At 43.2% G+C, this 27,611-nt stretch overlaps 1 pseudogene; it reads left to right on the top strand.

The window, feature by feature from the left end:
- The first annotated feature begins 1,751 nt into the window (after positions 1–1,751).
- LOC119115096 overlaps positions 1,752–27,611 on the top strand; it is a 32,481-nt pseudogene continuing 6,621 nt past the window's right edge.

The raw sequence follows: 27,611 nt of genomic DNA on the forward strand, positions 1-27,611 counted from the left end.
GAGTGCGGAAGCGGATCGCGTAGTCCCCGACAGTCTCTCGACCCTGGGTCAGCTGGCATAGCTCCCGAGCCTTCTCTCGGTCTGAGGAGATTGGGTCAAACACCGTACGCAAGGCCTCGATGAAGGCGGGGAGGGAATGACAGGTGGCGGAATCCCTAGCCCATTCTGCGGTCGCCCACGCCTGGGCCCTTCCCGTTAGGTAAGAGACCATATAGGCCACCCGGGAGCGTTCCGTGGGGAATTCGCCTGGGGACCGCTCAAACTGCATTTCACACTCGGTGATAAAGGCTCTACTAAGCCCGGGTTTACCGGAGTAGCGTTCCGGAGGAGCCAGTCTGGCGCCCACGGCCATGGGAGCGGCAGCAAGACGGACCACAGGGGAGGCAGCTGGTGGACTGGGCGTCGCCGCTGATCCCGCAGTCAGAAGCGAGAGAACTTCCTGCATCTGCTTGCTCAGCGTTCCCACCTGGGCGGCCACCACCCCTCGGAATACTTCCTGGTTCTTCGCGAGCCCTTGGACTCCAACACCCAGAGCCTCCACTTGCTTCTGGTGTTGGGCGAGCTGCGAAGCCTGGGAGCGTACTGCGGCGGTCAGCTGCTCTGACTCTGCCGAGTCCATGACTGGCCAGTGCGTAATGTCAGACTTGGATCAGGGAGAGGATTCGGATGCAGAGTGCCAACAAAAAGGTATTTATTCGAACAGGCTGGAGACAGCAAAAACCAAAAACGCCTCAAAAAGAGGGAAAACACGGTGGCAAAAACAGAACTGAAAAACACAGAGCTTAGGCTTGACAAAAAGGTAATCTCAAAACTAGGTTCTCTAAGGGGTATCTTTAACTCACGCGATCGCTGGTGCTCAAGACGGGACAAGACGCACTGGCACAAGACAAGGGGAAGACACTGGCTAAATACACACAGAAGGGTGAGGACACAGGTGCAGACAATTAGGACCAAGGACTCAGGTGCACACAATTGGGATAAGGGAATACAAGTAGAATGACGCACAGAGGAAGGACCCACGAACTGAAACGAGAGGAGAGTTACCAAAATAAAACAGGAAGCGACAATACGACAAACAGGCAGACAACAACAACCCACAAAACATGAGTATGACACACAATATTACAACTGAACATTGAGGGCCTCCACACAAACAAGATGTGTGTGATAAGCCAACTGGCCATAAGACACAAAGCTCTCGTCATCCTGCTCCAGGAAACCCATTGCACGTGCAGACCCACACTTCAATCTAGCTAGCGACTCTAAGCAAGAAGCACGGCCTTACCACTTTTGTCCATGAAAAGCTAAATTAGACCCTTGCCGATCATTCTTGCATTGACTAAGTGGCTTTGTGTTGACATCGATGGTGTCAAAATTGTCAGCATTTACAAGCCACCGCCGTCGTGACTAATATCAGCAGCCATGCCAGTGTTCCCCCATCCCTGTTTCTTCTCTGGCGACTTCAACTGCCAGCACATGGATTGGGGTTACCAGCCCAGATGGAGAATGCTTGGTTGACTGGGCAACTAAGAGCAACCTTGTGTTGCTGCATAACCCTAAGGATGCTCCTAGCTTCTTCTCAGGTCGCTGGAACACCGGAACCAACCCTGACTTGGCTCTTGAGAGTAACGGTCCTAACATCTGGCAACTGGATAGACGTGTTTTAGAAAAGTTCCCCAGGTCCCAACATCGACCCTCACTTATCATGGCCTCAAGAACCGTGGTCCCAATACCAAGTGAGCCTACAAGCGATGGAACTTCCGCAAGTATACAACTACGTATACAACCTCATCACAAACAAGTTTGCCCAGAACCTTCCACCTCCTGACACTAGCCATGTTGATGAGGCATACGAGGACATTTGTGATTTCACCTACGCAGCTGCTGAAGAAGCAATTCCACGCGGGTGTCGAAACAACTACAGGCCGTGCTGAGATGCGGAGTGCGAAGACTTTTACCAGGCTTTTCTTTGGAGGCCACAGGGCATCAGACACAGCTGACTTTGCTCTACATGCCCGATTGGATCAAAAGCGGAAAGAATGCTGGTCAGAGGTGGTTAATTCCATCGACTTTACACACTCTAGCCGACTGGCATGGCACATCATCAACAACCTCACGGGCAAATCCAGGTAATCGCAACGTATTTGCCCCATCTCTGCCAACTCCATTGCCTTGCAACTGGTAAAGAATGGGGTATACAAAACAAAAGATTGTGATGCAGACTACCTCATGAACAAAGAAGTGGCTGGACTCTGGAAAATCCCGATGCCCCCTGGTCAAACAATCCCTGGGGACTTCACATCAGAGGAATTTGTCAATGCTGTCTGTCAACTAAAACCTGGAAAAGCCCCGGGGCCTGATTCCATCTGCCCGGAGCTGATTACACATGCTGGAGTTGCTCCGAAGTCTTGGTCAAACAAGTTCCTATTTTCCTGCCTGCATACACTCAAGCTTCCCAAAATCTCGAGGAAAGCGTCTGTGGTTGCTATTCCAAAGCTGCCGAAGCCATTAGGATCCTAAGGGCTACAGACCTATCTCTCTTTTGTGTATCCCCTTTAAGACCCTGGAGAGACTTATCTACAACCACGTTGAACCTATGTATCATCAATCCGATGGTTCCCCGTGAGCAAGCTAGATTCCGACGTGGGAGATCCACCGCAGATCAAGTCACTGTTGATTCAAGTAATTGAGGACAGCTTCTCGGCAAAAGAAAAAGCAGGTGCTGTGTTTGTGGCTCTTACAGCAGCCTACGACACCATCTGGCATCGCGGCCTTACCTGCAAGCTTTTGCGCCTACTGCCCGACAGGCACATGGTCTCTATGATCATGGAACTAGTTCGGAACCGCAGCTTTACCTTTACCACCGGAAATGGCACAAAAAGCAGACTTCGACGACTCCAAAATGGCGTCCCACGGAGATCAGTCCTGGCCCCTCTACTTTTCAACATCTACGCCTACGACCTGCCAGCAACAACTGCCAACACATTTGCATATGTTGATGACTTGGCACTCATGCATTCCGAAAAAACTGGCAGGGGTTAGAGGGGACTCTCACACAGGACATGTCGACTCTATCAGATTATCTCCAGAAGTGGAAGCTAAAGCTCAGTACCACAACAAGGTACGCTTAACGTACACATTAATGGACGTTCTCTACCTTCCTCTGCCGATCCTACATACCTTGGCATTCAACTCGACAGAGCACTCACGTACTGCCGTCACCTAGAGTCACTGTGTAATAAGCTCACAACACATGTCAGGCTCCTGCAAAGATTGGCTGGTTCAAGCTAGAGAGCTGACGGTAAGACACTCAGTACAGCCACTCTGGCCGTGGTCTATTATGCCGCCGAGTATTGCACACCTGCTTGGTGTCGTAGTGCTCACACCCGTCTAATAGACAAGCCAATAAACGATGCTCTGTCCTTAGTGACAGGTTGCCTTCGCCCCACACCAACGGACGAACTGTACATACTTGCAGGCATCCAACCATCTGGGCTCCGCCGTAAGAGAGCCACACTGTCTCTGACCTGCTGGGCACAGGAGCCCGGTCACCTTCTGCATGACCGTCTTCTCTCGCCAACACCTAGAGGACACTGGCAATTCAAGTCGAGACACCCATTTGTCCCTGATGCACTGGAGCTGCTGAATGAAGCTGACCAGTCAGACAGCAATGTAACAACTTGGGCAGACAGCAAATGGAACACGGAATGGAAAGAAAGCTCTTCCCGACTTCGCGGATTCATTGCAGAGGCCAGCCCAACACCACCAGGAATATGTTTCCCCAGACCAGCTGGGGTAAGGCTTAACCGCCTTTGAACTGGTGTTGATCTCTTCCGCTCAACCATGCACAAATGGGGTTTGGCGCGTACTGTGGCATGCGAGTGTGACACAGAGGAACAGGATACTTGTGTTAATAGGAATAGGAATGTGTTTGTGTTCTGTCTGCTTTTTCTTTGGGACTCATTTTGTATATAGATAACCTGCTATATTTTATTGACGCCGTTGCACCAGTGAAGATGAAGGTGATCTCTGGCAAGAAGAAATCTCCATGGAGAAATGACACCCTGGTTAGAATCGGTAAAAGAGAATGCCGAAAAGCTGAACGCAGGTGGCAAAAAACAAATCTTCATGTTCATTATGACATCTATAAAGAGAAACTTCATATTTATAATCTAGAATTGAGAAATGCAAGGCAGTCATTTTTCTCTGACATCATCTCCAAAAACAATAATAATTCACGTGCCCTGTTTGCTACTGTCGACAGGCTAACAAACCCTCCTGTGTCAGTAGCCCCTGAACTTCTATCCACCAGGGCCTGCAATGTGGATTTGCCTCCTGGATCTGCCAACAAGCTTTTTGAAAACAGTTTCTAACTGCATGGCCTCAGATCTCCTGCACATTGTAAACACATCACTTGTCTCAGGTGTGTTCCCACAGGCCCTGAAAACTGCAGTCATCAAGCCACTCCTAAAAAAGAATAATTTAGACAATTCAGTGATGAATAACTCCAGGCCCATATCAAATCTACTGTTCTTAAGTAAAATCATTGAAAAAGCTGTTTTTAAGCAGCTGACTAATTATATGGCACTAAACAACTGTTTTGATGTCTTTCAATCAGGTTTCCGACCCCACCACAGCACTGAGATGGCTCTCGTTAAGGTTTTCAACGATATTCATTTAAACACAGACAGTAGCAAAATCTCAGTCTTAGTATTACTGGATCTCAGTGCTGCATTTGACACAGTTGACCACGATATATTACGAGAGCGTCTGGAGAACTGGGTGGGACTTTCTGGCACATCACTTAAGTGGTTTGAATCCTACTTAAAGGACAGAGACTACTTTGTGTCTATAGGTAACTACACATCTGAACATACAATACAAACATAATCTGTGGGGTCCCCCAAGTTTCAATCCTGGGGCCTCTACTATTTAATATTTACATGCTCCCACTAGCTAAGATTATGGAAGAAAACAAAATATGTTACCATAATTATGCGGATGACACACAAATTTATATCACCATATCACGAGGAGATTATAATCCCATACGAACACTGATTAAATGCATTGAACAACTCAATGACTGGATGTGCCAGAACTCTCTCCTATTAAACAAAGAGAAAACTCAAGTAATTGTTTTTGGAGCCAAAGATGAACAATTAAAAGTCACCACTCAGCTTCACTCAGTGATGTTAATTAAAGCCCACAAACCAAGATAGCATCTTGGTGTAGTTATGGACTCAGACTTGAATTTTAACAGTCACATTAAAACTATTACAAAGTCAGCCTACTACCACCTGAAGAACATATCAAGGATTAAAGGCCTTATGTCTCAGCAAGACTTGGAAAAGCTTGTCCATGCTTTTCTTTTTAGTAAACTTGATTATTGCAACGGGGTTTTTACAGGCCTTTCTAAAAAAATCAATCAGACAGCTGCAGCTGATTCAGAATGCTGCTGCTCGAGTTCTCACTAAAACAAAAAAAAATTGATCATATCACTCCAGTTCTGAGGTCCTTACACTGGCTTCCTGTCTGCCAAAGAATTAATTTTAAAATACTTCTATTGGTTTATAAGGCTCTGAATGGTCTAGGACCTAAGTATATTTCTGACCTGCTGATCCCTTACGAACCATCCAGACCTCTCAGATCGTCTGACACGGGTCTGCTCTCCGTTCTCAGAGTCAGAACCAAACAGGGAGAAGCAGCGTTCAGCTTCTATGCTCCAAATATTTGGAACAAACTCCCAGAGACATGCAGGTCTGCTGTAACTCTCAATGTACGTATTTAAGACAGAACTGAAGACTTCTTTGTTTGCTGCGGCCTATTGCTGATTTTACCTTTACTTATACTGCACAGATTTTTTTTTACTGATTTTAATTTTAATCAACTGTTTTTTTTAACTGCACCTTGATGCTTTTAATGTTTTCTTTTTCTTTGATGCCGTCTTGTGTGAAGCACTTTGGATCGCCTGATTGCTGAAAAGTGCGATACAAATAAACTTGCCTTGCCTTGCCTTGTTATGTTTATGTTACGTAAATAGAACAGTAAATATCGGGAGTGGGGCTAAACACGTTTTTTCCTAATTCTCCCAGTCCCTTTGAACCTTTAAACAGCTTTGATTTGATAGCTGATTTTCTTTTCTTTCATTCAAAATTTTAACCTTTTCTTTAATGTCTTTAAATGTTTATATAAAAAAAACTAAAGTCAAGTTTATTCATATAGCCCTTAATCACAGACACGTCTCAAAGGGCTTCGCATGCCCACATTTGACAAATATTAACGACGTCCCCTGACCATAAACCCCATAAGCCCAAGGAAAATCGAACTGGGGAAAAATGAGAAACCTTGAGAAGAGAAGGCAGATGGGAGGATCACCCTTTCAGGATGACCAGGCTGCAATGGATGGTGAGTAGGCAACACTTAACGCACAATGTTGATGAAAAAATATGAAATTAAGTAGTGTCCATCTAATCAGATGAAGCGCTACAGAAAGTCAACAGTCATCATGGCAATTGAAGAAAAACAATGCCAAAGCTTAACAAAGTAAACAAAGCCAGTCAGAAATTGACTCAGAAAGTGATATTTCAAACGTTTTCATTGCCTCCAAATACTTTTGTGGTGTGTTTAGCTTTTTATCATTGTGGGACAGAGTCACTAAAAAAGAAAGACTGCAGCTGCTGCAAGCACCTTTAATTGCTCTTCATTTGCACTCGCAGTTTGCTCCCTCTTAACGTCCTATTCACAAAGGATTTTGCTCTAATGACATACCAGCGCAAACACGCCCACAAAAAGCTGAGTGCCGTTTGCTCCTGCTTTCACCCAGATTGCACACAAGGCAAAGTATAAATGCAGGCTTGCAGTTAGGAAGAGCCTCTTTCACTCATTTCAAATCACAACTCGAAAACTTTTTTAAAACTGGTTACCTAACCTATCATTTAGATCTCCCCTTTCAGTTTATCTATCTATCTATCTATCTATCTATCTATCTATCTATCTATCTCTCTATCTCTCTCTCTCTCTCTCTCTCTCTCTCTCTCTCTCTCTCTCTCTCTCTCTCTCTCTCTCTCTCTCTCTCTCTCTCTCTCTCTCTCTCTCTCTCTCTCTCTCTCTCTCTCTCTCTCTCTCTCTCTCTCTCTCTCTCTCTCTCTCTATCTATCTCATTCCAATTGTTATTGTTTTGTTTGTGGTTGTACGATTTTATTATTATTCTGGGTCAAACTGTCTTCTTTAATGGCATGAAATTATCAGGTCGACAGAGTTTAGGGGAGGGGGGCACGTGATTTCAGACAACATGCCTTGCCCTCGCGTGGATAAGTAACACGGATGATTGATGGATGAATGGACGGATGTCTTGCATGTCAGACTCGAAGTGCTCCCTCACATTGCTTTGGTAACGTGAGAAGGGGCTTCTACTGACTAGCAGCACTTTTACACCTTCTTCCAGTAGGCGTTATTTGCGCACCCAAAACTGTGTGGTATTAGAGCTGGTGTTAGTAAATTAGAGGTTTGTCAATGAGGCTCATTTACATAGAGGTGCGCAATTTCTCAGACAATTACCTCATTTAAACATGCTCAAATACCACCGGCTCACTGAGACGCATTCTGCCTGGCATTGTAGTTCGTGACGCATTTCACCATCTGCGCGTGCTTTGTGAATTAGATGTTGTGTTTTTGCTCTATTTTCCTGTTTGCGCCATGCAGAAGCGACACAATCTTTTATTGAATCTGCCTCTGTGTTTTCTTGTGCAGGACGTCCTACCTGCTTATATCTATGCATAAGTATCTTTGCATCGCTGCTCCTGGTTGGGGGGAATAAGGGCAGAAAAGGTTTCTCTAGGCTCCCAAAAATAATTTAAAAGCAGTGATTTGACGCCCACCCACAAGAAAACCCATCGATGACTAAGAGCTAAACTGTTGCTATAGTTTTGAACCACAAATGTGCCAATATATTGCTAACTTTAAAAAGCGATGATAATCACACCTACCTTTTTTTAAACCCTTTATCATAAGCAAAACTTGAGAAAGCAGATATTTGAGAAGTACAAAAAACAAAACAAAAAAACACTTATACTTTGTGAGAACGAAAAGAGTCAATTTATGCGCCCTATTCTTATCTTTTGGCCATTCAAACAACTGTTGGCCTACATGTGAGCAATGCATCATTACACAGCACCAAGGCATTTCGCCGAATAACGCTATAACAATGGCAAAGAGCCGTGAACAGCCGTCAACAATCCTGTGCAATGACTGACTGGACATGATTTAAAATGATGAAATCTCCGGGGATTGCCAGAGATTGTTGAACATATGCATTTCTGCATTTGTTATGCGCATTGCTATGGATCTAATTAAGAACCTGGGTCATTTACATCAATGAAAATAAAAGTATGCTTAAAATAGTTTTAGCCGTTAAAATATGATTGGTCAAATTTACTTCACTGAGTTTTAATCTCTCGTCAAACATGGTACAATGACCAGTGATTGTAGACCAGGTTTGGATACCACAAATTTTATGACGCCTGCTAACCAATAATAAAAGATGCAACAAACTATGTAAATAAAGTAAATAAAGTAAAAGAATAGATACAGAGAATGTAAGGAAAGGTAACGCAAAACTGTTCCCTCTTGGCTAACAACAAAACAATGCATGACACTTTTTTTCCCTGCCATTTTATACTGTTTCCTTAACCTGCCACCAGCTTCCTTCACCCCACCAATAACTCACCCCATCAGCTTTTTATGGTAGATGACTGGGTGAGCCTTGAAATCATCAGCCTGCTGTGTTCCCACAGTCCACCCAGATGATTATTAGGGTCAAAAGTCAAAGCTAAATGTTCTCAGACTATGTGGGCAGTCTTGCAGTTGTAGTTGAAAGTAGTTGAAATATTTCAGGGTCCTGTGGCAACTATTCCTGAAGTACAGCTCACTATGCAAGACAGAAAACACAGACACAGAGTTTGACATTCATTTAATCAAGTTCAGACTTCTTCAAGTGTAATCAATAATTTGACTGTAAGATGGCTATAATTTTGCCTGCTGTTAATACAAAACTGTGTACAGTAATCCCTCGCTACATCGCGGTTCGTTTATCGCGGTTTCACTACATCGCGGATTTTTTTTCCAAATTGAAAAAAAAAATTAAAAGTCAAAATAAAACTTCTAAATTGAGGAATTATAGCACAAAACTTGCCCACACGCCAGCAGAAGGCAAGGAGTGCCCACACAATTGCAGTGCGTACACTTGTACCTTTTCATAAATAATCGTTCCATGTGTCCCTCATTGATTTTGCCTGTTGGCATTAAAGAGGGGAAAAAATCTGAGCTCTCTGGCACTCCAGGTCTATCCCAAAAGCTGTTACAAGTCAACAACTCTGACTGCATTTTTAAGTGGTTCTCCTAAAGAGCAGTGTGTGTGTGTGTGTCTGCGCGTGTGTATGCGTGCATGTGTGTGTGCGTGCGTGTGGGTGTGCGTGGGTGTCTTAGTGTGTGTCTTAGTGTGTCAATTAAATGTGTGTGTTTGTGTGTGTGTTAGTGTCAATTGAATTTGCCCCTGTGGTGAGCATTCCTTACTCTCTCTGTTAGCATTCAGCTCACATAGGTCACAACAGCAGGCTTTTGTGCTCAACAAGGCCTAGTGTTACTGCACTACAGTAATGTGTGCGTGCGTGCATATGTGTGTGTTTGTGTGTGCGTGCGTGTGTGTGTTGTGTGTGTGTCCACGGCCCACCCACGTGTGATGTCAAATCAAATAAATTTTTATTTGCCAAGTTTGAGCATGCCAACAAGGAATTTGACTCCAGTACATCTCGTTCTCTGTACAACATTTAGGTAGCTAACAACATTCAGGACAACATGTGCAAAAATTGACAATTATTCTCAAACATCCCCTGATCTTAAACTCCCAGGAGGGCAAGGAAAAACTCAAAACTCCTACTAGGGGAAATGAGAAACCTTGAGAAGAGACCACAGATGGGAGGATCCAGGCTGCAATGGATGCAGAGAGGACACGTAGTACAAATAATATAGACAATTCAAAGATGAAGCATCGAGAGCAGGACGTTATTGCACAGCAATGTCTCTGAGACCCTAAGAGTGGTGTGAGTTCATCAAAGCGACAGCCTGGGGGAAGAAGCTGTCTCTATGTCTGCTGGTTTTGGCGTACAGCGCTCGGCAACGCCGTCCGGAGGGGAGTAGTTCAAACAGACTGCAACCTGGGTGAGAAGGGTCTGTAGAGATGTTACTTGCACGTTTCCTGGTCCTAGACAGGTACAAGTCCCAGATAGATAGGAGGTTGGTCACGATTATCTTTTCTGCAGTCCTGATTGTCCGTTGCAGTCTGTGCTTGTCTTGTTTGGTGGCCGATCCAAACCAGACAGTGATGGAGGTGCAGAGGATGGACTGGATAATGGCAGTATAGAAGGTCTTCAGCAGCTCCTGTGGCAGGTTGAACTTCCTGAGCTGTCTCAGAAAGTACAGCCTCTGCTGGGCCTTCTTCCGGACAGAATCTATGTGGCTGGTCCATTTCAGGTCCCGAGAGATTGTGGATCCCAGGAACTAGAAGGTGTCTGTGGAGAGAATAGTATTGCTGTGGATAGTGAGGGGTGAAAGTGGTGAAGGGTCACGCCTGAAGTCTACTGTCATTTCCACGGTCTTGAGCGGGTTCAGCTCCAGGTGGTTTTGGCTGCATCAGTGGACCAGCTGCTCCACCTCCTGTCTGTACGCAGTCTCGTCATTGTCCCGGATCAGTCCGATGAGAGTGGTGTCGTCCGCATACTTCAGGGGTGGCCAACCCGCGGCTCGCGAGCCGCATGCGGCTCTTTGGCTGGTTTCATGCGGCTCTTTTACGTTCACATCAACATTTGTGTTTATTTTTCGTGCGTATTTGCTTCGCTTGAGTTCAATATGGTATTTTGGTCAAACGCGCATGCGCGTGAGGTGAAATCCCGCAAAGGAGGAGGGACAAACCCATTTGAGGAGTGTCAATTTCGCTCTCAAAATGGCAAGGAAAAAATGCACAGCTAAACGAATATATGACGATGAACACAGGGCAGAGCGATTGGTTTTGCTGGCTTTTTAATGAATGGCGACTGTGACTACGGGGGCCCATTAGGTCCAGAAAAGCTGACAAGACCCTAAGCCAGGGGGGGCCAACCCGGCCAAAATGGCAAGGAAAAAATGCACAGCTAAACGAATATATGACGATGACCACAGGACGTTTTTAACAGAGTTTGGTAGTATTTTCCTTATTTACCTGATCAGCCAGCAGCTGCGTGGCTTCGATCGCATGTGCGTGTAAACAGCCGCCATGACGATCGAGGAGAGCTCACGTGGTGAATAAAACAGCCGGCAGTTTATGACAAGTGTTTCTAGGAGAGGGCTGCAAGACTCTGTCAACACCGTGACATCAGTACACCAACGTTCATGTCAATTGGAACCATGCATAGGGTCCCTGTCTCCAAGTCCACTTTAATGTCAATTATTAAATATTAAGTGGCACAGTTGACAAGTAGCACATCAGCATCACCATTGTGAAGTTGGTGATTTGAATCCAGGCTTCCTTAGTGGAGCTGACTGCCTGATAGATCCCCAGGGACGCTGAGCGTCCGATGGGTGGGATAAAGCCCAGCATTTATTTAATGACGGTCCAGTTCCCCGCAGTGGGATAATCCCCTTTACGCATCCTCATCAAGGCAGTAGACATATTTTATTAGACATTTTATATTGGACATATATTAGATACTTATTTAGATAGATTTATTTAGATATTAGTGCAGCATTTTGAATCCTGACTGTGACTGGCATTGAAGTGCCTGGCGTAAGACTCTACATCAGGGCTGCCCAAGTCCAGCCCTCGAGCTCCTATCCAGCCTGTTATAGACTGCATCACACCTGATTCAAATCATCAGGATTGTTATCAGGCCTTTGTTGGAGAAAGGATACACATAAAACAGGCTGAATAAGGGCTCCAATGGATAAACTGTGATCGCCCCCTCAAGTGACTCCCACCAAGATATTAATCGAGGGTGGGCGTGGCCATATTCCTCCTTAATTATTTCTCCAAAATGAATGAATAAAGTAGAACATGATAACTATAAATACAGAACCTGGCTTTTGTGTTCTTATAGATAGACACGCTTCAGGCAGGCACTTCAATAGCATAGGACCAATATACACCCATTACTTTGATCCCTCACCCCACTACCCTAAGAGCACAGGTACTGACACTAAGGGGCAGGAGAGTGCATTTTGGGAAAATCCTAGCTCCCCAAGTCATAGCTGCCCTAAACAACAAGCCTCACTGAGAATTGTGTTGTAATATTTGTTGAGTTTTGTGCAGTTTTGAGTCTAAAACTGGACACCATCAAATCATTAGTTTTCCCCCCAGAATTAACGTGGCAGGTTCACTATAGCCATTTAGAGTTACTACATTTTCAGAGTTAAGACTATCTGCGGTAAGTTAAAAACAACAATTTGTTCCCTGGGCCTTAAAATATTTGGTAAATAAGATTCTTGAACTGTCAGTTCAAAATCATTGTGGATTGTTTTCTGTTTCTGTCAACCTTGTAAAGGGTTGAATGACTCGCGTGAAAATCCAGTTCGCTATCGACCAAGAAACGTGAGAAGAGAAGCAGGAAGAGAGAACAGAGTGTCTTTAAACCTGCATCCGTGTTTGTGTATGTGTGGCCTATGATCCAAAGTGCTTTGAAGAATAAAGGCTCCTTTCAATAATCTGCTGGCTGACATCATCCTGACAGACATTTCCAACCCTAAAGCGATCTCACCAGTCGAGCTCACCTGCTTGTCCTTTACCCTCTCTCCCGAGAAACCCGCTTTATGCTTCCTATTTAAGCTGTACTTCACTTCTGCTTGACTCCATAAAGTGACACTCCACTACAATAAAACTGCTGTCCCTGTTAGAGGGCCTCCCATGGCTCGAGTTGAAAGCTTTATTGACTAAATCCACTCTCACAATAAAACTATGGCAATTGAGTTTGAGTATAAATCTGTGTCGTTGATGAAAAATTTGAGTTTCGTTTGCAGCAGTGGTGTTTACAGTCATGCCTCAACAAATTGTGACATACTGTATTTGGCTTAGTGTCACAAGAGTAGTGTGAAAGGCTTACTTGTGGGAATACTTGTGAGGACTTTGCCTACATAAAGCCAATTACTGATCAATGTGGCCGCTGGCCACTAGCTCTACAAAGGTTGTAAAATTGGCTCAGACTCACAGAGAATTTAAACACAGTTATACGTATTTAAGTGATTTGTGTACACAATTTGCTTTGTAATGCATTATCCAAATATATTAAGTTGCCTGTTTTCAACAAATTTGTACACAGTTGAATGTGAATTACTTGAAACTAAATTAATTTAAGTGAGTTATTTTGAAATGTTACCTTTATAATAATGGATAGTGTTGATTTAATTTCAATCAACAAGCAAAATGGATTTTGCTTTGGCACTATATCATAGTAGTCTGTATGTAAAAATGATGTCAGCAGTAAAATTCACGCCACTAAAAGAATAAAAGGACACAAAAGCGATGATTACTTTAGCTACATCTACATATTTGTTACACACGCATATAATATTTATATTTTTAGTATTTATACATTCTTTTCTGTATTTTATTTATACTATATAGTAACATATAATTTAGATGTTGGAAACTATTATTTAATGTTTTAATAATAACATATGCACTTATATGGTTTCATATACAATTATTGATGCACAAAAAAATTCACATTTGAGAGGGTGACACTACTTCGCGGAAATTTCACCACACCCAGATGTGTGTGTGACAATCATTGGGACTTTAACTTTTAACTTTATTTTCACGGGTGGTCTTGGAACCAATTATCCACGATAAACGAGGGATATCTGTGTATCACTGTCAATAATATTGCACTGTCCAATTATCGTTACACGTTTGTGAGTCTTCACCAGACATCACAATTACAGTTGGCACACAAAATTGTTAGAATACGATAAACGAGGAATTACCGTATTTTCCGCCCTAAAAGGCGCACCGGGTTATAAGGCGCACCTTCAATGAACGGCCCATTTTAAAACTTTGTCCATATATAAGGCGCACCGGATTATAAGGCGCATAAAATAGAAGCTATACTGCATCAAACTGAGGTTGACTAGGGTTGCGGTATGCATCCACTAGCCAATAACCAACGAGCCCTCTGTAAACAATCGCGTTTCTCAAACGATCTCCTATAAAATGATCAGAACTGACTAAAGTTCGATCTAACGCATTGGTACTACTTACCTATGTTTCCCTTCCATATCGATCCGTAGATTTACTCGAAACATTAACAGAGCAGCCTATTTTGACATGAAATAGCCTGGTACGTATAGCAGCTATCGCAATAGCATTAGCCATCCGCAAAGTCTCACGAGCCTCAGCTCGCAATCTCTCATGAGCCTCAGCAAAGTGTAAACAATCGCGTTTCTCAAACGATCTCCTATAAAATGATCGGAACTGACTAAAGTTCGATCTAACGCATTGGTACTACTTACCTATGTTTCCCTTCCATATCGATCCGTAGATTTACTCGAAACATTAACAGAGCAGCCTATTTTGACATGAAATAGCCTGGTACGTATAGCAGCTATCGCAATAGCATTAGCCATCCGCAAAGTCTCACGAGCCTCAGCTCGCAATCTCCCATGAGCCTCAGCAAAGTGTAAACAATCGCGTTTCTCAAACGATCTCCTATAAAATGATCAGAACTGACTAAAGTTCGATCTAACGCATTGGTACTACTTACCTATGTTTCCCTTCCATATCGATCCGTAGATTTACTCGAAACATTAACAGAGCAGCCTATTTTGACATGAAATAGCCTGGTACGTATAGCAGCTATCGCAATAGCATTAGCCATCCGCAAAGTCTCACGAGCCTCTGCTCGCAATCTCCCATGAGCCTCAGCAAAGTGTAAACAATCGCGTTTCTCAAACGATCTCCTATAAAATGATCAGAACTGACTAAAGTTCGATCTAACGCATTGGTACTACTTACCTATGTTTCCCTTCCATATCGATCCGTAGATTTACTCGAAACATTAACAGAGCAGCCTATTTTGACATGAAATAGCCTGGTACGTATAGCAGCTATCGCAATAGCATTAGCCATCCGCAAAGTCCCACGAGCCTCAGCTCGCAATCTCCCATGAGCCTCAGCAAAGTGTAAACAATCGCGTTTCTCAAACGATCTCCTATAAAATGATCGGAACTGACTAAAGTTCGATCTAACGCATTGGTACTACTTACCTATGTTTCCCTTCCATATCGATACGTAGATTTACTCGAAACATTAACAGAGCAGCCTATTTTTAAATGAAATAGCCTCGCGGGTACAACAGCTATTCGGTGACGCCCCCTGACTACAGTTGCCGTAATGTTGGGAAGCGATGCGTAATTTACTAGTCGTACTAAAACGTACTGAAACATTTTGGCAGAGCACTGTGTACAACCAGTATGGATCAACAAATTCATCAATTGATCCATATATAAGGCGCACTGGCCTATAAGGCGCACTGTCGGCTTTTGAGAAAATTTTAGGTTTTTAGGTGCGCCTTTTAGGGCGGAAAATACGGTACTGTATATCACTGTCAATAATATTGAACTTTCCAATTATCGTTACACATTTGTGAGTCTTCACCAGAAATCACTATTATAGTTGGCACACAAAATTGTTACAACTTTTAATGAGTAAAGATGACATTTTAATTACAGCTTAAAATCAATCACTTCACTCACATTGTGGGCAAAACTGTTTTGGGAATAAGGCATTGCTAAATTTGCGTCAAGTTTCTTAGCAACTCAGTACAGTAATGCAACATAGTATATAAAAGTATGGTCAGTGCGCTATAACATTTCACTATATGCTGTCATCCAGTGGCAGAGCTAGATGGGGACCATCCCCGGGAACCCCCATCCATTGAAATATGCTTGGAATCCTCCCAGATGCTAGACGAGATAATTTTTTTGTATTTTCAAATTTTTCTGGGAACATATTTCCAAAATCCCACCCATCTCTCAAAGGGAACATGCGTATAATGAACCTCAGCGTTTTCTGAAGAATTTGGGGGGTTTGTATTTTTTATTTTTTTTGCAGACCCATATTCAAGATTCAAGATTCAAGAGTTTTTATTCGCCATGTTTGAGCGTGCCAAACAAGGAATTTGACTTCGGTAAAACACACCCTCTGTTCAACATATAGGTGACTAACAACACTCAGGACATGTGAATAATGGCAAAAACAGTGTAGACAAATTCAAAAGGTGTGAAGAGCAGGATGTTATTGCACAGTAATGACTCTGAGACTCTAAGAGTGGTGTAAGTTCATCAGAGCAACAGCCTGGGGGAAGAAGCTGTCTCTGTGTCTGCTGGTTTTGGCGTACCGAGCTCTATAACGCCGTCCGGAGGGGAGTAGTTCAAACAGACTGCAACCTGGGTGAGAAGGGTCTGTAGAGATGTTACCGTATCCTTTAGCCTGTTGTTGCCTATTCATGTCTGTTCTTGGTGTTGGATTTTCTCAAATAAAATTCCCCCAAAAATGCGACTTATACTCCGGTGCGACTTATATATGTTTTTTTTCTTCTTTATTATGCATTTTCTGGCTGGTGCGACTTATACTCTGGAGCGACTTATAGTCCGGAAAATACGGTACTTAATTAATACTGAATTGAATGGGTGAAAACAATGAGAAAATGCCAATATGCCAGAGGGTAATAGCTCGCAGCAACCTTTTTTTGATTTGGGGGAAGAAAAGAACTTTTCATTTTGGAATGATGAACTTGGTTCAAAATATTTCAATTACGGACAATGAACTGAATAACTTTATTTTACAATTTGTGAATTGAACTTTGAACTAGTTCATGGAGAAAATGAATTTACCCAACACTGCTGGTAATATTCATTTTTGTTTAAGTCCAGAAATAAACACCCTTTAGAAACGGGGACATGTGAGGAAAAAAAACCTCATCTCTGCTGACAATTATATTTATGATAATAATCATAATACTATTGGACTGCGGTGCTGGACTGTTTGCCTCTTCAGCAATATCTCCTTTCCTTTTCATTATCTGTCCCAATGCAAAACAGACAGTCTGAAAAAAGAGACAATGAGGAGCACTTCCTGGACCTCTAAGGGAAAAATGTTGAATCAGATCACAATCAAAATGTTAATTACAAAACCACCACCATCCATGTAGCCATGACCCCCTCTATTTACTTCCCAGCCAGTATCATTTGGTCATGACTGCACAGTAAAATCAGAAAACACACCTAATCTACACTCCTGATCAAAATCTTAAAACCAGTTAAAAACTTGCATGAATTTACATTTTGCACGGTTGAATCATAAAGGGACACTAAGTGGGCTGAACATTGGCACTATAATAGGTCCAGAGTGGTACCTCTACTTACAAACTAAATTTCCTCCACGATTGGGTTTGTAAGTAGAAAGTAGAAGCGACGTTTCCCATAGAAATCAATATAAAAGAAAAATATGCGTTCCAGACCATCCCAAAAGTCTCATTTTTGGCCTATTATTCTGTGTAAAACACACAGAAAACCAAAACAACAGTTCTTTTTTTTATTTTTCAAACCTTTATAACGAAAAATAATGTCACTTTATTCTTGACCTAACTTTGGTTAGGGAGGGGGGAACCTGTTCAAATTTTCTACACTTGCTAAAAATACCCTGAGAAGACGCAGAAAAAGTCAGGCTAATAAATTATTGTATGCTTCCACGTACTCCCTGCAATGTGCTCACATACTCGTCATTACTTTTTGGTGCAATTCATGAATTTTCCGACCGTATGATTGACCATCCAACGCACCTCGCGTTCTGCAGGTCAGAACTAAAAAAAAATAAAGTAAAAGGAACCCAACTTCTAAAGCTGAAAATTGACAAACAAAACTGTGTGTTCATGTTTTTATTAAAAACAAACTGGTACTGTCTGCTGCACAGTAACGGCTTCCGCCTTTCATTCAATGCATGCGCACTTCCTAGAGCAGAATAGTGTGATAACAGTAGATGTGGCGGACACAGACGCGGACTGTAGTCAGCCCGCTAGCCCAGTTAGCATTAGCCCCAAGCGGCTTGCTAATCGCGATGAGCCAGGTAAGACGCATAGCCGTCCAAAGTCATCTCGGTCTACTGGCCCTCGCACCTTGGTCATAGGTGACTCCATTACCCGAAACATCACGCTTAAAAATCCAGCCACGGTAATGTGTATTCCTGGGGTCAGAGCACCCGACATAGAAGCTTATCTTAGGGATCTGACTCGCAATAGGCCTAGTCAACAGCGTAGTTCCAACTACACTAGCTACTCGGACATAGTGATACACGTCGGCGCCAATGATGTTAGGATGAGGCAATCAGAGATGACAAAGAAAAACATAGCGAGGACTTGTGATCTCGCGAGAAAGATGAGTCGGCATCGAGTATTTGTCTCTGGCCCCCTGCCTGGAAGAGGCACTGATGAGAGGTTTAGTAGATTAGTCTCCCTTAATCAATGGATGGCTGGGTTCTATAAAAAGCAGGGACTGTATTTTACAGATAACTGGTCCTCCTTCTGGGGCCGCCCCGACCTGCTGAGGAAGGACGGCCTTCATCCTAACCGTGAAGGCGCCTTCACTCTCACTCTAGGAATATAGATAACTGTCTGAGCCACTCATGACAGGTCACTTTAGAGCAGGCCGGGGCACAGGTGACTAGACCACCTGTTAGGATGGGTTTGGAGTCTGTTAAGTTAAAGTTAACTAGCGCTAGGCTAGACTTCCAGCATGCACATAGCTCCTTGTGTAGACTAGAGCGTCACAGTTTGAATAGTGCTACAGTACACGTGAACACACTTTCTACTGAGGTAGTAGACAAATCCAATCACTCCACCCCGACCGGTATCGCTGATGAAACGGTGCCTGTTTCAGATAATATTAAATGTGTACCAAATATTTACTATCAAATTCCCACGGTCCTATCGTCCCACCGCGTTAATAAACATTTGAGAGGTGATATCAGGCCTCGAGAACACAATCTTACTCGCATTTCGTTTAAAAATCCTTGGATAGATACGAACCCTGATCGACCGATTACACTTAAACTCGGTTTTATGAATATTAGATCGCTTCATACAAAAGCAGTTCTCGTTAATGACCTCATCACGGAACATAATCTAAACGTTTTTGGGTCTTTGCGAGACCTGGTTAAAACCTAATGAACTGCTGCCGCTTAATGAGGCCTCGCCTCCAAATTTTGTGAGCTCGCATGTGGCGTGTCCTCGAAAAAAGGGTGGGGGTGTCGCCCTCATCTAAAATGCCGATCTTAGATTTAAGCCTCGTTCGATTAACGTATTTAAAACATTTGAAGTTCTCACTGTCCGATCCACCGCTTTACCGTCATTTTATCTTGCTGTTATTTACCGTCCACCCGGGGCTTACTCTGGCTTCCTGGATGAATTTTCAGAATTCGCGGCTGATGTAGTGACAAATGCGGATAATATAATAATCATGGGCGATTTCAATATCCACATGAATTTACCGTCAGAGCCACTTACTTCAGCGTTTCAAACTTTAACTGATACGTTTGGTTTTACGCAAGCCGTACAGGCAGCAACGCATAAGAATGGAAATACCTTAGATCTGGTATTATCCCGAGGACTGGCAACCTCAAATATAACAGTACTGCCATACACTACTGTTTTGTCTGATCATTACTTAATAAAATTAGAAATTTTAGTTCTTTGTCAAAGACAAGAGAGCAACCAGAATTATAGCAGCCGTAATATTAACTCCATGACTGCAACTGCGTTATCTGAGTTACTGTCGCCGGCAACTGCCATATTTCCCGCATATATCGGCTCTATTGATAATCTTACAAATGAATTCAATACGACATTGTTAAATGCCATCGACTCTGTGGCGCCGCTACGTCTGAAAACTCGCCGTAGATTGTCTACTCCGTGATTCACAGATGAAACACGTACGCTTAAGCAATTATGTAGAAAGCATGAGCGCAAATGGCATTTAACCAAACTTGAGGTTTTCCATCAGGCATGGAATATAAAGATGCGCTTATCTTAGCAAAAACTCGTTATTTTTCGCAAGTCATTAATCTCAATAAAAACAATCCTAAATACCTATTTGATACGATGGCAAAGCTAACACTACGCCAGCCGACCCCCGATAGCTCCTTCCACTCAGCTGACGAGTTCATGAAATTTTTCGCTCGAAAGATTGAATCCATTAGGGATGACATCAAGAGGACCATTCCAATCGCTCAGTCGAGACCGCCGATTACCGGCGCTGACAATCATGCAATAACCCTCTCAAATTTTAAAAGCGTGTCCCTTGAAAGGCTTACATAATTGGTTACTGGGGCTAAACAAACAACATGTTTACTCGACCCGCTTCCAGCCAAACTATTGAAAAAATTATTTCAAATTTTAGGACCGTCCGTCTTAAATATAATTAATCTGTCCGTCTCCTCTGGGATAGTGCCAACAGCCTTTAAAACCGCTATCATTAAACCGTTACTTAAGCGACCAAATCTTGACCCGGACTGTCTCAGTAATTATAGGCCAGTTTCAAACCTCCCATTCATAGCAAAACTTCTTGAAAAAGTAGTAGCGCAGCAGCTTATTGATTACATGGTCGCCAATAATCAATATGAATCTTTTCAGTCAGGTTTTAGAGCGAATCATTCCACTGAGACAGCACTTGCTAAAGTGACTACTGACCACCTCCACAGCTGAGCTGTTGATGATCAGTGGAGCGTGGTGAGGCTGGTTCTTCCTGAAGTCGACGATGATCTCCTTCGTCTTCTCCACATTCAGGATCAGGCTATTTTCTCTGCACCAGCAGTTGGTGGGCTGGTGCAGAGAAAATAGCCTGATCCTGAATGTGGAGAAGACGAAGGAGATCATCGTCGACTTCAGGAAGAACCAGCCTCACCACGCTCCACTGATCATCAACAGCTCAGCTGTGGAGGTGGTCAGCAGCACTAAATTCCTGGGAGTCCACATCACAGACGACCTCACCTGGACTGTGAACACCACAACACTGGTCAAGAGGGCACAGAAGCGCTTGTACTTCCTGCGGAGGATGAGGAGAGCCCACCTGCCCCCACCCATCATGAGGACGTTCTACCGAAGCACCATAGAGAGCATTCTGACAAGCTGTCTCTCGGTGTGGTGTGGAGGTTGCAGCGCCTCCGATTGGAAGAACCTGAGGAGAGTGGTGAGGACAGCAGAGAGGATCATCGGTGCTCCTCTTCCCTCCATTCAGGACTTGTCATCCCAGCGCTGCGTGTCCCGAGCCCGAAATATTATCAGTGACCCATCACACCCCCACCATGGACTGTTCTCCCTGCTGCCCTCTGGGAAGAGGTTTCGCAGCATCCGCTGCAGGTCCACCAGGTTCTGCAATAGTTTTTTCCCTGCTGTCGTCAGACTATTGAACATTCAAACGTAGCATTCCTCTGCACACTTGTAAATACTGCTTTTGTCTCCTGCACTGTTCACATACTTTATCACTGCTGCACTTTGTACTTTATAATTATCTTATTTCATATTTCTTATATAAAATGTCACTTTTTTTTTTTTTTTAACCAGCCGAAATACCTCTACATTGCTGAAAGCCGTATGCAACGAAATTTCGTTTTTGTACACACCTAGTGTTGACAAAATGACAATAAAGTTCTGTCTAAGTCTAAGTCTAAGACTAATGATCTCCTCATAGCTATGGATTCAAACACTTCATCGGTATTGTTATACTCGATCTTAGTGCTGCCTTCCACACTGTAGACTTCGATATTTTATTAGAGCGTCTTAAAAGTTGTGTTGGTATTTCAGGGTCAGCACTAGGCTGGTTCTATTCCTATCTATCAGACAGGACGCACCAAGTGGTCCATGGCAATACGTCCTCTGAGCTCTATAATGTTATGTGTGGTGTCCCACACCTACTCGATTATATGATTCCGCTTGGGGACATAATACGTAAATATAATATATATATTACAACACTTATTTAAGGAAACCACTATAACTATAGATAACCGTACTATCACTCAGAGCGATACTGTAACTAATCTCGAGGTAATATTTGACCAAACGCTCTCCTTTCAAAAGCACATTAAGAATATAACCAGAATTGCATTTTTTCACCTTCGTAATATTGCTAAGATTCATCCGATCCTCTCGACCGGTGATGCGGAAACTATTATACATGCGTTCATCACGTCGCGCCTGGACTACTGTAATGCATCATTCTCTGGTCTTCCTAAGTCCAGCATCAAAAGTCTACAGTTAGTACAAAATGCTGCTGCGAGGCTGCTCTCACGGGCAAGAACATTTGATCACATTACCCAAATATCAGCCAACTTACATTGGCTCCCGGTCCATTTAAGATGTGACTTCGAGGTTCTTCTATTAACCTATAAATCATTGCATGGCTTAGCGCCTTCATATCTCGTCGACCTAGTTGTTCCTTATGTTCCGTCTCGTAACCTTCGTTAGCGAAACGCTAGTCTTTTGGTGACACAGAGGGCCAAGAAAATGTCTGCAGGGTCTAGAGCATTTTCTATTCGGGCTCCAGAGCTTTGGACTGCCCTATCAATGGATATTAGAACTGCTACCTAGAAACATTTAAGACACGTTTAAAGACACATTTCTATGATATGGCCTTAAATTAACCTGTAGTGGCCGATTCGGCTGGGTGGATGGTTAGGTGACACCCAAGCTGACAGCGGCTATCTGGATTCTCGTGGACCTATTCAGGATGAGGGAACTGCAGCTTACCCTCCTCGAAGACACTGCCAGGACAATCGAGGGCACCTCCGGCAGCTCTTCGCTTTGACTTGGACATCCACTTTTTCATTGATTTTCATATTACGTATTTTATGTGCCCTCTCTGCATCCATTGCAGCCTGGTGATCCTGAAAGGGGGATCCTTCCATCTGTGGTCCCTTCTCAAGGTTTCTCATTTTTCCCCTGGTAGGGTTTTTTTGAGTTTTTCCTTGCCTTTTTGGGAGCTTAAGATCAAGGGATGCTTTGAGAATAATTGTCAATTGTTTGTCTATGTGAAGCCCTTTGATTTAGGGCTATACAAATAAACTTGACTTGACTTCCACGGCAGGAGATACCTATTTTCACGGTACCTACTTTGGCACAACAGGCAAGTATTCCAATGCGTATTGTTTCCTGGCTTGGTTTGTCATGTTCTGTTGAGACCTAGTGTCTAGATAGCAGAACAAATTCTGCTTCCGAATATGGGTCTCTGTGTCTCAGACACGATCAGTTGCCAAAGTTGACCACGTCAGCTGCGAAGTGAAGCTCTCCGCTTCTCGCAGACGTCGGCCACTCGACCAGCCACGCAGTGAGAAGGCTTGCTGCGGACTGGGTAGGCTGAACAGCCACGCAGTGAGGATGCTTCCCGCAGACCGAGTCGAATGAACAACCGGACAGTGAGGAGGCTCTCTTCTCGCTGCAGACTGCGTCGGCCAGTTGGCCACGCAGCGAGTAAATTAGTAGGGCTAGATATCTCTTCTAGGTTAGTAGGGTTACATGACTTGTATTACTACATTATTACCGTAATTTTCGGACTATAAGTCGCGGTTTTTTTTTCATAGTTTGGGTGGGGGGGCGACTTATACTCAGGAGCGATTTATATACATATATATGGGTTTTTTTCACTTTTTTGGGCATTTTATGGCTGGTGCGACTTATACTCCGGTGCGACTTATAGTCCGAAAATTACGGTAGTTATCCCTTTAAATAACAAACAACCTGTTTTGACACAAAATAATCACTGGGCCTTTATTACAGATTGATCCAACAGTCTGGTGTATTCAGCAGCTTTTCCCGTATGCCCCACTCGAGAATTGAACTCACTTTGCTACCATGTCATCAGGTTGAGAGCACAGGGCACTGACCACTCAGATAGAAGCCCTTGCCACTACCACAGTAGTCAGCACCACTTGCATGAAATTATTTGCAAAGTGGTTGAATACACTCCTGAAAAATCCCCAAATTCCCCTCACTATCCTACTGTAGCTATTTTACGACGAACATGAGGTTACATTTCATAACGTTAGCCGACACACAGTTTGACTATTAACAGCAAAATCTTTTCTTCTTCTTATTATTATTATTATTATTATTATTTAAGGGGAATAAAAGCAGGGAAAAACCTAATCGGGCATGTTTTGGCGACTAAATAGCCGCCCACTCGCGGTGCTCCCGGGCCGAAAGTCAGACTACCTCTAGCTACGAGGTTACCTGGTAGTAGCATTATACTTCTCAAAGATAAAGCCATGCATGTCTTATAAGTACACACACCCGTAAGATAATTTTTAAACTGCCAAGCTTTTGTATGATCGCAAGCTCTCACCTGTGTAGTGAGGAGGAAACCCGAAGAGAAAATGGTCGAGATTAGTGTACTGCCAATCCGGCAGGAGGATTCTAACTTGCCATCTGCTGTCGGCATAGTTGTAAAAAGCACTCGTGGTCGATCAGTAATATCCAATATCCAGTCCAGATTGTACGTATATCTCATGTCATTCCCACCAAAGTGAGATGTGAATGGAATCAGTGGCATGCTGGACCAACTTCACTGTCAATGTGGCTACATCAGTGGTAAGTCATGTGATGTCTATAACCTGGACTACATCACTGAATTGGGGAGAATTCTTCTTGAGGAATAATCCAACAATTGAAGCATCTCAACACATTAATTAGTACACCTAAATCTCGATTTTTACTCGCTTCGATCCTATGCAACTTTCTGTCTAACACTGTTTGGTAATGGACCCCAATTTTTTTTGTCATAAATACATTTTCAAGTAGTATTTTAAATGAACAATATCGATTGTACGTACCTAAATGCCTTGCGCGTAAACTTTAGCGCAAGTGATTTGATGAATTTCCGTGACCAATTTAAAGGCATTTGATAATAAGAAGTCGGGCTGTTTGATCTTTATGACTGCATTATTACAGTGTTAATGATAGCAAGGATTGTTTCTTATTTCCATTTCATAATAAAAAATGTCCAGCCATCCTAAAACTAGAAAAGCCAATGCCGAATGAAGCGGTTTTAACAAAACATGGACTGAGAAGAAGTATTTATTTACTGGAGTCAGAGATAGAGCCATGTGTTTAGTTTGCGGAGAACAGTTTGCCATTTTTAAGGACTACAATTTGATTCAACATTACAAGATGAAGCATGCGCATAAAATTGACCGATGCTGAACAGGCACAGACATTAGAAGCTTTGCTAGCTAAACTACAAAAGCAACAAGGGTGTGTACCAAGTTTTACCTAACAAAATAATTATTATTATTTATATGTTATAACACAGCCCAGTTACTTGTATTTCTCCATGGGATAACAAAAGATTATGGAGGACCTGACTGCAGTGTGCTCAATGATAAGGACAAAAACAGTCAGAGTGATCTGTTTACAGAGGTAAACGCATGCATGGATGAGCTGGGACTGAGATGGTACAGACTGCTAGGCGTTACAACCAATGGTTGTCCAAATCTGATAGAAAAAATGAAACCAATAACGTGGCAGTATGTTCGGTGAAGTCATACGCTGGCTGGTCGTTGGTGGGAGGTTGAAAACATGCTCGTTGGTTAAGCTCAAATTAACTGAGAAAAGAACGAATCAATTCAGGACTGAAAAGATTTGTTCTTTTTGAACGAATTGCTCACGAACGACACAACTCTACTTTGCTTATACTATGTCAAGGCATCTAGAAATCCAGATGGTAGCATCTGGCCAACAAAATTTACCGGCACCTTGGCTGCTGATATGACTGACTCTCCCATTTGAGACTACTGGTTAATGTGAGGAGCAGCACGGTGGGGCACGTCCACCTCACAGTTCAGAGAGCGCGGGTTTGATTCTACCTCCGGCCCTCCTTGTGCGGAGTTTGCATGTTCTCCCTGTGCCTGCGTGGGTTTTCTCCGGGCACTCCAATTTCCTTTCACTTCTCAAAAACGTGCTTGGTAGGCTGATTGAGCACTCCAAATTGCCCAGAAATGCGAGTGCGTATGTTTGTTCGTCTCTGTGTGCCCTGTGATTGGCTGGTAACCGGTTCAGGGTATCCCCACCTACTGCCCAATGACTGCTACCCCCGTGGGGACTGGCGGTACAGAAAATGGATGGATGGGTCAATGTGAGAAAGCATTCAGGCGTCAAATATTTTGATGACGTACGACCCAGCCAAACAACTACTGCGTGTATTCCTCTCATCTGATCATAAGCTAGCAGTAGCCTGTGTCAATGGAAGTACAGTGAAGCCTTGGTTTTCAAACGTCCCGGTTCTTGAACAAATCGGTATTCGAACAAAAAATTCGAGATTTTCTTGCTTCGGATGTCGGACGAAATTCGGTTGTCGAACCTCGCGATATGAGCCGAGAGGACCCGCATACCAACTGACTCCGGTCGTTATTACATTCTCGTTACTCTGAGGATTGCATCAACTCTAATCATGCCTCCAAAGGAAGCAAGTGGGAGCAGTAAAGCCATCCTAAAACACAAAGACGCTCCTAAAGCAATGCGACAGTGAGCGCCCGGCGCGCTGGGGTTGCGCAATCGGACCAAATTAAGCTCCCTGCGCGCTGAGGTCAACTTAAATTTTGGAAAGTCCATTAGGACTTTAAAAATACTTTCTAAATTTTAGCGACCGCTCTGTCACAATAATGCGACCAGCGCGGTGCAGTTGCACGGTCGGCGACGCGCTACAGTTACGCGTTCGGCGGTGCACTGTAGTTGCGCGATCGGACAAAAATGTGCAAATGAAAAAATGCTTAAAAAAGGCGTTTTTTTTTTTGCTTGTAACGGACTAATTTTGATTCCATTATTTGTAATAGTAAAACATGATTCGGAATTCGAACGATTCACTTCTCAAACAGCCTTCTGGAACGGATTGTGGTCGAAAACTGAGGCTCCACTGTATTCATGTTTATATTTAGACAATGTCGAATGAAAAATAAAGCGGCATGGTGGTACAAGATGGTGTAAAATTGGGTATCGAATTTGTCCCAGGCACACTGGCTATCCCAAAACATGTAGTAGTTCCAAAATTTCACCAGGAGATGGTGTTAAAGCTTGACATAGGGGTGACCTGATGGAAACTAACAAATCTAATGAATTAAATTGTTAGCAATTGGGAGGACACGACCTGTTTAAACACGTAGCAACACACAATTTTGGAATATGAGTTTGCTATGCCATAATTTTAAGCTGTAACAGCTTGAGCAATATCAATATATATGTTCGAAGAACCCATTATTATGGCTAAGTAGGATTATGTGTTAAGATTGATCTTTACAAGACAAGATATACGTTATTAATGTTGCAATGTTTTATCCAACCTGTATTTAACATTGGTGTTCCATCCATACCTGAATGTATTAAGTTGAGAGGAGACATCAAGGGTTAATAGTGAAAGAATGAGCAAAACAGGAAACAGCAGCAGAGAACAGTCATGCGCAATGCTTGCTGTTTTGAGCAAAGTTGCCAAGGCAACCAGTGGTTCCCAGCTGAGAGTCAGGTGAAGATTGCGCAACCCTAAATATCCGC

The sequence above is a fragment of the Syngnathus acus genome, chromosome 21, assembly GCF_901709675.1.
Source record: "Syngnathus acus chromosome 21, fSynAcu1.2, whole genome shotgun sequence".
In the NCBI taxonomy this organism is placed as follows: domain Eukaryota; kingdom Metazoa; phylum Chordata; class Actinopteri; order Syngnathiformes; family Syngnathidae; genus Syngnathus; species Syngnathus acus.